Here is a 13,956-nt window from a genome sequence, read left to right on the forward strand (position 1 = left end):
AGTCTATCCCTGGCCTGTGCAGATAGAACAGTGAAAGACTCTTGCCTGAAACCCTGGAGAACTATGGGCCATTGGTGTCCATTACTGAGCAAGATGGGCCAATGGAAGCTTCCTATGTAAAATGAAGCACAATACATTGGGAAGTTCTCTTGGAACAGCCTCCTCTTGAATCTGCTCCTTTGCTTAGAAAAACTTCCTGGTGGGTTGAGCCCCAAGGGCCAGATCTACCTATCTGTCACCCTTCAAAGTGTCCAAAATCGGCTTCCTGAGGGGGCCACTCTTCTGCGGGCCAAGCAGCAAGGCTCTGGCTCATCTAGTGGCAGGCTGCAGTCTTGTTGCCATATACTATCCACACCTCAGGATCCTCTTCATATGAAGATGATTAAATTATTTATGTACGCAACAACAGCAACAGCCAGAATCCTATATGTGCAGAAATGGAAGGAAGGAGAAGTTCCAACCAAGGAAGAATGGATCTTAGAACTAATGGACTAGGCAGAAATGGCAAAATTGACAGCAAGAGTAAGAGATCAAAACAATGAACTTTTATTGAAAAGTAGAGACCTCTTTTGGACTATTTGAGGAAGTATTGTGGCCAAATGAAGTCGTGAGCAGGATTGAAAATATATGTAGGAGAAGAGAAATGACAACAATTGTAATAGAGGAAATAAGTAGGATATATATGTGCAACATAATGCAGCAGAGAAAGGAATTAAAAACATCATGGAGGTAAAGTCAAACCGTTAAGGGAAGTACGTATTAAAGTTGAAGTTGATTTGTTAAAATTTCTGAAATTTAATAAAATTTGGGGGAGAGGCACAAATTGGCACACAGGAAATGACATGTGATACAGGAGGCTCTATGCAGCACGCACTCTGCAGCTGTTCTGCAGAGTGCCAGGATTGTGCCTATGGCAGTTTTACAGCCTGGCCCTCTCCATGGTGACTCAGGAACAAATCCAATGGATTTCAACAAATCCATTTCAGCCTTAATGAACGAAATGCTTTATATTGCTTTAATCTACCTCTTTGTCACAATGAACTTGGTGGGTTGTGTTGGACCTGCTCCTATATGTTCAACTCACCTAAGCTCATTGCAACAGAGAGGTAGAATAAAACACGCATACTTCAGTGGTGTGTGCACACTGGACGAAGACAACCAAGAGCAAGAGTGTGGAGCTGCTCCTACTGACTCAGACCATTGGTCCCTCTACTCCAGGAATGACAACTCTGGCTCTCCAGGTGTTCTGCTGCCTGTGCTGGATGGAGCTGATGGGAGCTGGGGTCCATCACATCTGAAGCAGCTTCCCAATCAAACATTTCAGACTGCAGCATGGCTACTGATGAGGGGAGTTGGAGTCTGGCAACATATGGGGGGCACCAAGTTAAGAAATGCTGACTTGGAGGGCCACAGGTTCTCCCCCCTAGCAGGTTTCCAAGGGCTCGGGTGCAGCTGCCCCTTCCATCACTCCAACCCGAGATCCTTTTTTGAAAAATATATATGGAATACAGAGTGGAATAAGCTGCTTGTGGGGAGGATGTGGGGCAGGAAAATTGTGAATATAGAAACATCAAGCAATTTGCTTCCTCCAATCGGTTCCTCTCTTTTTGAAAAAAGAAACAGTGCTGGGGTTCTAATACACATAAATGCCCCCCCCCCCACAGCCCCAAAGCCATCATACCAGCTGAAATGGAGGAGCATGTGGAAGCATTCTTATTGATAATAATGCTCATGTCTCAAACGAAGCAAATGAACCAGAGAAACTTTTCCAAAGCTAGGCAAAAATATGTGGCTAAGTCAAAAATTGAATCCAATCGTGATGTTGCTCAGTAAGTCACCCAGTCAGTTTAATGGAATGTATATGTGCAAGGGTACAAAGTCATAGGAAGTGCAATGGGGTGCATTCCTCCAGCTGCCACATTACCATATTTGCATACCTGGAATGAAGTTTTGGAATGAAGGCTTTCAAAGAAGAGGAATCTTGACCCACTTTAACGCTGCCCTTCAGCAAGAGTACTTCCTTTTGGTCTGGTTGACGCAAGCACTCCAGTTTAAGCTACGGCCGCTTCTCTTGGTTTCACACCCATACTGAGATTAGATGTTCCTTTGCTTTGAATAGGGGGTGCTGGGTGGGGGGTGAGTGGATGAGGCTGCCTAGGAAAGGACTCTCAGCTCAGCTACTTCTGCCCGTAAGTGATGCTCTGCTCTGCAACGGCCTTTTCTTTGAGATATCAACTAGGAAACAATGTAAACTTGCTGGGTCTTCCAGCACTAAGTAAAAACAGCAAAGTGTCTTTTGGCAGTACAAAGACTAACAGATTCCTTGTGACATATGCTTCCTTCAGCTGTAAGTAAACACCCAACTGTGAGCCCTTAGACAGATTTGCATGTTGATCTGGTTTACACAGAGCACTCACATGGTGTAAAAAAATCCTAGCAAATCCTGACAAATCTAGATTTTGAACCAAGATTAGGAGACTTCTGCAATTAGGATGTCCCTAGACTGGAGGGTTCAGGGCCATATAGAGACGGATGCAGATCAAGCAATATTTAAGGCCTCTCCAGGTCCTGGTGTGCAGCACTGATGATACCATTGCGTACCAGGGCCTGGAGACATTCGGTATGTTTACATCCATGAATGGGACTCTTCCCTGCTTCACACTTCACAGTGTTTACTAGAGGTGGGAGCAAGAGGAAACACCCAAGAACATTCCATTTGTGAAGGAGAAGCCCAAAGTCCTTAGGGGAAGGTCTAAGCATCCAATTTATGTGCAGAAGGTACCAGCTTCAGTCCCCAGCATCTCCAGGCAGGGCGGGGAGAGACTCCTGCCCAAAACTCTGGAGAGGCACAAGTCAGTTCAGACCAGGCCAGTGGACCAGAGATCTGAGGGAGCTCCCTATGTTTCAATCTGCACAAAAACCCTCACAGTGATGAAAAGAGCCCCCCGTGTGTGTCTGAGGGTGGTTGGGAGAGGAAGGGCCCTTTCACAACCGTGAACACCATACAGCAGGGTATGAGTTTCCAATCCAGAATTCCTATTCACTTTCCATAGATCCAGAGGACACCTGGGAAATTTAGGAAGTGGAGTTGGATCTGAATGACTGACTTTGTCTTTAAGAGGGAGCAATTCTCCGAGTGGAGAAAAGTCACACTAGGATTCCAGTCCTGTGCTTCACCTAGCAAGTATCCCAGACACTATCTTTGTGGTTCCTAAGACCATGGAAGGAATAGTGATGTTGCTGGTCACTATTTCAGCAGCTTGCAGGCTCATGGCTGGATCTGGCTAAAGCAGACAGGGAACCTGTGTTGTCCTCCTGATATTGTTGGTCTTCAACTCCCAGCTTGCCTGAGCATTGGCCATAGCTGTGTTGTAGGTTGTCCCTTTGATGTGGTCCCACCTTGCTTTGATGCGATCTCTGGGGCAGTTCAGTAGAGCATGTTCTACGGATTCAGAGAAGCGTTCACAATTCAGGTGTGACTGTTCCGGCAGTATCGATTTGAGGCTGGTACTATGGGTCCTCTTTGGCTCTTTGCTCACTGCCAGGGAGGGATCTGTGTCACAGTCAGTGCGGTGGTAGCTCTGTGGGATGCAAACACAGTTCAGCGCCGATCGCCTGGTGATAATCAAGTCTAGCTGGTGCCAGTGGTGACCTTGGATGTCTCCAGGACACTCGCCATTTTGCCTTGTTGTGTAGAATGTGTTCGTGATGCAGAGGCTGTGATAAGAGCACAGCTCCAGCAGCCTTTGTCCGTTCCTGTTCATGTTCCCAATACCAAAGTGGTCTATGCAGGTGTCCCATGCATGATGATCGTCCCCAACTATGGCATTGAAATATCTCAGGAGGAATAGGTGTTTGTATGCTGAGACCCTCCTGGCAGCCTGGTCTGGTTCCTGACAGAACTGGTCCTTGGTTGGTATGTCAGCAGAGGCAGATCTACTAGGAAACTATTGAAGCTTTAGGTCCAGGGCCCAAAATTCCGGAGGGACCCCAGAAGTGACTATAGTCCACATTGCTTAAATTCTTTGGGTCAAGTAGACCCTATTTGGGTTACACAATTTAAGCGGGTTATTTGTTTGTTAAATATATTTCACCAATCCCAAAATCTGAGAGTCAGCACAGATGTCGTAAAGTTGGAGTGTCGCGTTGCAGCAATGTAGTAGTTAATTTATTTTTTATTTTTTAAGAGTGCTCAGACACAGAGCTTTAAATCATGGACTGTCCCTGCCCTAAAAATTCCCCAGTTCACTTCCGTTGCCCATCCTATGTCTTGCTTAATGAACACGTCTTGCTTAATTGCAAGGAAAAGGAAATTAATTCAAAATAAGGGAAGAAACATAGGAGGAAGTGAAATAAGTCAGACAATAACAAGACTGAAATAATGCTTCTGGAGGTGCCATGTTCTCTCCTGGTATGGTGACTTGCAAGAATTGGGTTCTCTCAGCGTAATCTGCAGAGCTCTCCATAGTGCCAGATTGCAAGGCTCTGTGCTGCTCCGTGTCTCCTTTAAACCTCCAAGTCTTCCACCTTTGCAAAGTTATCCCCTGGAGACCCCTTTGCATCCTTTGGAGGATTTCTACTTTCCAGCATCCTGGACCCTGTTCCTTCTGGCTGCCACACCTGCCAAAGACAAAATGAAATAAGCCTGCCTTGTTGCCCTTTCTTACCTGCTCACTTGATGGCTGCCAGAGAGAGAGAACTTCTGAGCCAGGCAAGGGCTTGTTCAAGCTAGAATAGAGGAAAACCAGCAGGAGGGGGAGAAGCAAGGTAAGCCCAGAGCAATGGAACAGCAAATCCACAAATATTGCAGCCATGTGGTCTCTATATAGCCCCATAATGGGAATCCAGTCCAGATAGGGTCTCCAGGCAGCCAGTGGTGGCCAGAACTGTAAATCTGGCAAGCAGGTCCGGTCTGTTTTACTGCTGGGGAAACACATTTTTCAAAAGTGCAATCAGCAACACCAGAGAGGCAGAAGGTGCTTCTGGGGCAGTGGGCCTCAGCTCGGGTTGCCACCTTTGGTCATGCAAAATATGGGGCAGGTTGAACAAAATAAAGGACAGGTCGGGGTGGGGACACACACTCATAATCCCAAATCCTCCCCTCTCCCTTGTGCAGGTGGGTTCTCTGCATTTGGCTGCCCACTTCAAGAGACCTGAGCATGGAGGAGGAGGAGGAGAGATCAGGTTGGGGTGTCAGAGGGGGCCAAGTGGCAGTGGATTTGCAGCTGAGGAAAAGCACCAGGGAGAGGGGAGGGAGGAGGGGGCGAGGGAGGGAGGGAGGGGAGGTCGTTCCTTCCCCTTCTCTCTCTTGTCCCTTGCGCTGGGCCGGGGTCCTTGTCACCAACAGCAATGCAACCACCATTGGGACCGGGATTTTTCATTTCATGCCATGTGTTATTTTGTCACTTGGTTTTATTTCTAATGTAAATATTATTTGCTCAGTTTCTAGGCCAGCTTTCAAGCAAGCTGCTTCTTAAAGCAGACTACAAAGCTGAAAAATAAGAGTTAATAGCAAGTTTAGAAACCTCTCTTCAGGTACAGGACAGGTGTGAGGAACCTTTTTCATCCAGCCTTGCTTCCTGGCCTAGAGTAGCATTGACTTTTTTTGCTCCTGCTGCATCACACCTGTGGCCTGCTAGATGTTGCTGGATTCCATCCCGCCCCCCGCCCCCCAACTCCAGAAAGCATGGCCAGTGATCAGGCATGATGGAGGGCCAGGTGTTCCCCCTCCCTGGTCTATACTGACTGGCAGGGTTTCAGAAAGGAGACATTCCCAGTGCGCCTGGGATCTGGCAGGGTCCAGGAATTGAACCTGAGACCTTCTGTACACAAAGCAGATGCTCTGCTGCTAAGCTCTGGCCAGTTGACCACCAGCTTGAAGATTGCCAAAGAGGCATTAGACAAATGAAGGAGCAACAACTGTGCAGTCTCCAGGGAGGAAGTATTAAGCCTCTTTGGAAAATGTAGCACAACCACCAGCAAGGCTCCCTCCCTCCCAAAATGCCTGGCTATTTTGCAATCCTTTGTTTTTGGTTTTGCTCTTTGGGGGTTGTGCATTCTCCTGTTCTCCCACCCTGATTCTGGGGCACACATCTCACTGCAAGGCTCAGAGAGAGCAGTGAGCAGGTCTCCCATGTCCGGACAGGATGTCCATCTATTGATACCCTGAAGGAGCTAGTGGAAGTTTTGCACAAAGGCTGGGACGTGGTTTCAATGGCCATATTGAAAGGCAGAGGACTAACCTGCCTGCTGGGGATGGAGGGCACAGAAAGCAGAGTGCATGGCCCACTCTTTCCCACAGCAATTCCTGGATGAAAACAGGGACACTCTTGTGTACCCTCTATTGTCCCACTGCAGATCACTCAGTTCCTCTCCTCACTTTTCCACATTTACAATTTGCTGAAAGCTGTTCCCTGCTTGCCACAAGTACATTGTCTAGCTGTGCCTTCCACCACAGCAATAGCTGTAGCAATTAGCAGACAGTGGCTTTTTTCTGGTGTGCTGATAAACTTGGTATTGGTTGGCATCAGCCTGTCTTGAGAGCAGAGGTGTAGTGTTGGGGGAGGCAGAGGGCCTCAGCTTTGGGTGCACAATTCTGAGGGGACATGAACTAGACAACCCTCCTGCAGGGATCCCTGCCCTGCCACCAGGCATCACTGAGCCCCGGGGCCCTGGTGCTCAGGGCCCAGACTGGCTTTGCTGCTGCATCTGTGGCCCCCTTGCTGAATGGCTGCCTGGCTAGTGTTGAAGGAAGGGAATTTACCCACTACGGGCTGCGCCAGCCAGCCAGACTTCTCCCTGCGCAGATGGGCAGGTGGTGCAGCGTAGCCCCGCTTGGCTCCAGTGGCATGGGGGCACTCCTATTTGGCAGGAAAAGTGGGGTTTACATGTAACAATAAATAGATAAAATTTCTCTAGGCAGTGGTGCCATTGAGGCAAGGTTTTTGGGTTGATTCCAGGGCCCCACACGGCATAATGGGAAGGAGGGCTCCCAAATTCCACAGGACAGGCTAAGCCCGCTACGAAGTGAACAGGAACCATCTAAAAATAGCTCATCCCCCATCTGCTTAGACCAGTCCAGAGCCTAAAATCACCTAAGTGCATCACAGTGTCTGTGACTGTACCATGTAAGTGGGGTTAGGCAGGGGTCAGCAAACATTCAGCAGGGGGCTGGTCCACTGTCCCTCAGACCTTGTGGGGGGGCTGGACTATATTTTTTGGGGGGAAATGAACGAATTCCTATGCCCCACATATAACCCAGAGATGCATTTTAAATAAAAGGACACATTCAACTCATGTAAAAACACGCTGATTCCTGGACCGTCCGTGGGCCGGATTGAGATGGCGATTGGGCTGCATCTGGCCCCCCGGGCCTTAGGTTGCCTGCCCCTGGGTTAGAGGGAGAATAATGCATGCTCAGCTCTCTAGGGTGAGAAGCTGGGAGCAAGACTGGAAAAGGGGAGCTGAAGGAGCTTGACAAACCTAGGATGACAGTGTTCCTGGGCAGCAGCACATTTCCAGAAAATGATGAAGCTGACCTTTAGTCGCATGACGGAGAGTTGGAAGGCGCAGAATTGTTATTTTTTAAGGGGGAAAACCATTTGGCATGTGGTGCAGCTTGGCTAGCTTCCATGAGTCATCTGGGCAGAGGACTCAGGAGCACGCCCAGTTCAGGCTCACCTTGCCAGTTAAGGGGGCCCACTGATGATGGCCTGCTTCCCCACAGGCACAGCCCCCCAGCAAATCCTGAAACCAGTGCAAGAGGAGGATGGGGGCTCCTCAAGGGATCCTGGGAGAGCTGACTGAAGCAGGTTCAACAACTGCCCTTCTTCTTAAAAGCAATTTAAAAAGGGAAACTTGCCGACTCGGCAGCTAAGCGGAAATGCGAAGGGGCTGCCTGATGGGCGCCCACAGGGCCCTTCCCCTCTGCCACTGCTTCTGCCCCACTGCGAGGACATGAAGCAGCCATGAAGCAGCCATGAAGCAGCCAGGAGGCTCGGCAGCAGGCCTGGGCGTTGGCTGCAGCCCAGAGGAACCGAGAGCCGAGCCGGATGCTCAAGACCAGGCCTGGCTTCTTGCCAGATGATGACAGCAAGGATGGGGGTGAACAGGGCAGCCAGTCCCTCCCACCCATTACCTCAGTCCCTCAGGAATCTGGCCTTGCAAGGATGAAAAAAAAAAGGGGGGGAGAAGCTGGAGATAGACCTAAGCGTCATTGAGAAATACCAGCTGGGTGAGGAGGTCATGTCTCCTCGCTTAAAGGGAAGTGGGGGGGGGGCATTTGCAAGCCAGGACTCCTGGGTTCATTCCCTTGGCATGGAAAAGGAAAATGGAGCGGATGAGAAGAGGGTGGATGTGGGCCTGCAGTCCTCCTGGCTTCTTTTTCCTAGTTGCAGGAGGGATGGTGTTATCAGAAAGACCAGAGGCAAGACTTCTGGCTCCGAAAGGAAAGGAAAGTTGGGTGGTTAGAGAGGGATGAGCTTCCTCCTGTCCGCCTGTCAGTCAATCAACACACACACACTTCCTTTCTTGCTCTCTCCGAGGATCCCAGCGCGGAAGGAACTTCACCACAAGAGTTCCCTGGTGAAGTGTGTGCAGAGGGGAGCAGTTTGCAGCAATTGCAGCCGATCAGGGGCAGGACACATGCCTTGCCTGCAGAAGGGCCCATGTGCAACCCTCCAGTATCTGTGCCAAGAAAGTCTCCTGGAGAGCTGCTGCCAGCCAGTGCATAGAAGAGACTGAGCAAGATGGAACCGCGATCTTGCTCAGTATAAGGAAGATTCCCACGTTTGGGCTGCCGTTGTGACGCGCCTACGGCCCTCCGCAGCTCTGACATGCAGCAGCACAAGACATGTGCACCCCCTTAGGGGTTAATAGCCCTTAACTGCCCTTGTAGAACCAGCTGCCTGAAACACAGCACATGCGCAGGCAGGCAGCCCTAAGCCACTGGGGCAGCAGCATTGGAGTCTGCCAAGATTGCAGTGAACTGGAGGAAGAGCGGCAAGCCAGGCGCCGCCGCCTCTCCCCTTGGATAGGACATGGGGAGAGTGCGGCAGAATGGGGGTGGGCGGCTGGGCTGAGAGCCAGGCTTGTTGAGGCCTGTTCCTGGCTGGGGGAGGGAGGCAGGCAGGGAGGGCACTGGAATCTCTCCCCTATAAGGCAGCCACTCCACTTTGGGGCTGTGTTTACACTGAGCCAAGGTGACTCAGCTCAAGGCCTGCATTCCTGAGCTCTGGGGGGTGGGATGGGAGAGACTTGCTGAGATGAACAGCTAAGGGAGACATTGCACATCAAGAAACATTCGCTTCTGAAACCTCCACATAATTTTTTGCTATTTTTCCTTTGGGGGCGAGGGAGGTAAGGGGGGAGAGAAAGAGCGAATAGGGCAGTAAGAAGGAAATGGGGCTCAGGCATCTTCTTGAGCTCTGTGGAAGGATTGGGGGCACAGCCTACAACTTTAACCTACACGCTACACGAGAACATTGCTCATGGTCTTTTGGTGCCCCCTGCTGCCCTAGTCAGAGAAATGAAACTCCTACTGCTTGCGCTATAGAGCAGGCTGTGCTCCAGAGAGACCTTCCATGGAAGAGCTCAGAAGCACACTCTGATGTGATAGTTACATCTCAGGGAGGGCTGCATGGGGTGTTAAGCTGTGGGAAACGTCATGCTCCTTCTGGGATCGTTTACCCACCTTTGGCCCCCAGCCTGCACAAGCTCTCACCTGTGGCTCCTAGAAGCTGTCGGCATGTGACAGCTGCCACACCCTGGGAAACAGCTTTGCCTGGCCAGCTAAACTAGATAAGGGTAGCTGATGGGTCCCAAACTCTTGGTGAGCAGGGACTTCCCCTGCATGAGAAGACAGGCTCCGGTGGATTGAGCGGACAAGAGCAAGAGTTGGTCCAATCAGTGGTCAAGAAGGTGGTTTCTGCACATGCTATAGAGGGAAGTGAGGGGCAAGTGGGGCTCGTAAACCTGAGAAGGTAACCCATCAGGAGAAGGAAAACTCTGGTCCTAAAGCTCTGCTGCCTGGTAGGATATCTTCAGGAGAAGAAAAGGCTTAAAAACCCCACACCGATTTGGAGTCGAGTCCCAATCTGGTGCCAAATGTATTGCTCTGCTTTCCTTTGGACCACATCAGCTGCTCAGGCCTGTGCCCCCAAAGAGGTCACTACTGTGCTGTTAACATAGCAGTTACAAACTACCGGTCTCTGCAGCCACAGCAGGCGCTGTGATTCTTCACCCCAGAAGGTGCATTGCGTTGTTTCTTGAAATGGATGCCAACAACAGGGAGGGAAAACGGGTGCTTATGGATTTTGACTCCCATCATCCCCAGTCAGCATCAGCAAGAGTTAAGGATCATGTGAAATGTAGTCCCAACAGCCTCTAGAAGGTAACAGGATCCCCACTGTTAAAGGTCTAGAGTAATGGAGGGAAACCATTGACTGCTCTATGGTACTCAGATTATCACTTCTGAATGTTTGTATTTGGCTTTGTCCCCACACATCACTGAATTTAGAAAAAACAACAAGCATCTCAAGTTGTATATTTGCATGTAACAATGACATTAAGATGAGGGTTGGGTGTTGTTCTTTGCATTATCAAATTAACCTTTCTATGAACACAGTACAGAGGGGAGGGGGTGGGTTGGGGCTGCATCACTATTTTGCTGAGTCCATCTTTCAGCCAGACACAAGAAGCTTGCTGGCAGTAAGCAAGGCTGAAGTCTGGATCTGGCTGCAGCGAGGAGGAGATTTACTTTCACTGGATTACCTAGTTTGGCAGTGCACAGATGAGACCGAGAGTATTATGAAAGGAAAGGAAGAATGGCTTGTTATGGGACTACTGGTGAGCTGGACTTAATTCTGGGCAATACACACACACAGTGTGCCTGTAATCTTCCTACACCATTGTCAGGATTGCTACAAATCAAAATGTTTACAAAACAGTGTGCAAGCTTTCGGGTTCTCCAGAGCTCATCATCACACTGGATGTGTGGCAAAATCCCTAACCCTAACCCTGCTACATTTGAAAGTGCTCCCACAAATCTAATGCAGAAGGGCAGACAGATACCTGCCTGCAGCTTAGTAGTCGACCCCCAACTACCTCATGTGGCTTGTCGTCCGGTGCTGGAATGCCTGTAATATGGTGATAAACACCATGGGCGCCGTTTAGAATGTTAGGGATAAAATGTCCCCCTTTCAGGTTTTCGGTTGAAGCTCACTCTTCCAGTTTCTCCTCAGTTGGGTCTAGAATATATTGTTTTACTTGACCTGCTTTCCCCACTAAAAGTCACCAGGAGAAACAATGCAGCCGAGTGGAGCCAGTTTCCCCCCTGGTTGGTGTAGAGGAGGCTCCAGTCTGGGCCTTTTATTTTCTCATGCGGCAGCCAGAATCTCGGACGGCTCCAAAGGGTCCACTTTGCACATGAACATCATTCATTTTCCCCGGCAGAATATGGGGGGGGGGGAGAGAAATAGGGCATACAGTGGTACCTCGGGTTAAGTACATAATTCGTTCCAGAGGTCCGTTCTTAACCTGAAACTGTTCTTTTTTTTAAAAGTAATATTTATTAAGAGTTTAATAATTACAAAAAGAAGAAAAAGAATTAAACAAAGCAAAACAATACAATACACAAAAAACAAAAAACACTGCTTATCTTAACAAAACAAAAACAAAGACAAAAACAGAAACTATTAAAAACACATCCAATATTTCCGTATCTTGTCTTTCATTTACTTGTTTCGACGACCTCCTCACACCTCCGTTTTTTGTATTCTAGTTCAGTTAGCTATTTCAGCAAATCCTTTCCCTCTTTCTCAGTTTTTGTCCTATAATTTATCTCAACACAATCTAACCTTATTTTTTCCCCTTTGGCCCATTAACAGTCTATTTTTACTTATTTCTTTATAACATTTCTGCTAAAGCCATGTAACTTCATTCCAGCATCCTTCTAACATTCATTAATTTTACAGTGTTTCTGTAAATAGTCTTTAAATTTTTTCCAGTCTTCTTCCACCGACTCTTCTCCCTGGTCTCGGATTCTGCCAGTCATTTCCGCCAGTTCCATGTAGTCCATCAACTTCATCTGCCATTCTTCCCGGGTGGGTAAATCTTGTGTCTTCCAGTGCTTTGCGATGAGTATTCTTGCTGCTGTTGTAGCATACATAAAAAAAGTTCTATCCTTCTTTGTCACCAATTGGCCGACCATGCCCAGGAGAAAGGTCTCTGGTTTCTTCAGGAAGGTATATTTAAATACCTTTTTCATTTCATTATAGATCATCTCCCAGAATGTCTTAATCCTTGGGCACGTCCACCAAAGGTGAAAGAATGTACCTTCAATCTCATTACATTTCCAACATTTATTATCGGGCAAATGGTAAATTTTTGCAAGCTTGACTGGTGTCACATACCACCTATAAATCATTTTCATTAAAGTCTCTCTTAAGGCATTACATGCCGCAAACTTCATACAGTGGTACCTCGCAAGACGAATGCCTCGCAAGATGAAAAAAGCGCAAGACAAAAGAGTTTTCCGTTTTTTGAGTCATTCCGCAAGACGAATTTCCCTATGGGCTTGCTTTGCAAGACGAAACGTCTTGCGAGTTTGTTTCCTTTTTCTTAAAGCTGCTAAGCCGCTAATAGCCATGCTCCGCAAGACAAAAAAACCGCAAGACGAAGAGACTCGCGGAACGGATTAATTTCGTCTTGCGAGGCACCACTGTACCTGTGGTCCATAACTGTTCCCAGTCAGCCATCATGATGTTATGTCCAACATCTTGTGCCCATTTAATCATAACAGATTTCACAGTTTCATCCTGAGTGTTCCATTTCAACAGCAAGTTATACATTCTTGATAAATTCTTAATTTGGGGGTCTAACAATTCTGTTTCCAATTTTGATTTTTCCACCTGGAAGCCAAGTTTTTTATCCAAATTATATGCCTCCATTATTTGGTAATAATGGAGCCAATCTCGCACTTTGTTTTTTAATTTTTCAAAGATCTGCAGTTTTATTCTGTCTCCCTCGTTCCAGAATTTCCCAATATTTCGGCCATTTGGCCTCCATATTGAGTTTTTTTCTGAGCTTTCGCTTCCATTGGTGACAACCATCTTGGGGTTTTATTTTCTAACAAGTCCTTATATCTTATTCAGACATTAAACAATGCTTCTCTAACCTGAAACTGTTCTTAACCTGAAGCACCACTTTAGCTAATGGGGCCTCCTGCTGCCGCCGCGCCGCCAGAGCCCGATTTCTGTTCTTATCCTGAAGCAAAGTTCTTAACCTGAAGCACTATTTCTGGGTTAGCAGTGTGTAACCTGAAGCGTATGTAACCTGAGGTACCACTGTACAAGCACAATGCAGGGCTTACCTCCTGACTGAGCAATTCATAGAACTGTAGAATTGGAAGGGACCCCCAAAGGTCATTCAGTCAAACCCGTTACGTGCGAAGTGATCAACTGCACTCCCTTTTGCAATTTATGGTCAGATTGGCCACATCTTCACAGAACGAGAGTTGCACCAGCTCCATGCCAGTGTGCGGGGTGTGCTGAGTTCAGAGATTCCCAGCTACTGCCATGACCAGCTTCCCACTTGACACAACTTTTAATTCCCCAGGGACGGAGAAAGGAGAGCTCAATGCTTTAAACTACTATAGATCTGGAATGAGCAGAAACTGTGTATAACAGCTACTGCTTACTGGGGACTGTTGCTAAATAAATAAATAAAATAAAATAAGTGGCGTGAGCTAGCTGCACATTAGCAAGGCCAAGGGGGGGGGGGATCTTGTTGTGAAGTGAGGCTGGTCCAATTATCTAGCTTTGAAGATAGCATGGAAAAGAACTTGTATAAGGGCCACTTCATATGTTACATTTTCTACTGCTAGGAAGATGCACACACATTTACAGCAGCACAAATATGTCCCCTGGGAACTTCTGAAAGTTTTGCTGGCCATAAGAA

The sequence above is a fragment of the Podarcis vaucheri genome, assembly GCF_965113315.1.
Source record: "Podarcis vaucheri genome assembly, chromosome: 17".
Lineage (NCBI taxonomy): Eukaryota > Metazoa > Chordata > Lepidosauria > Squamata > Lacertidae > Podarcis > Podarcis vaucheri.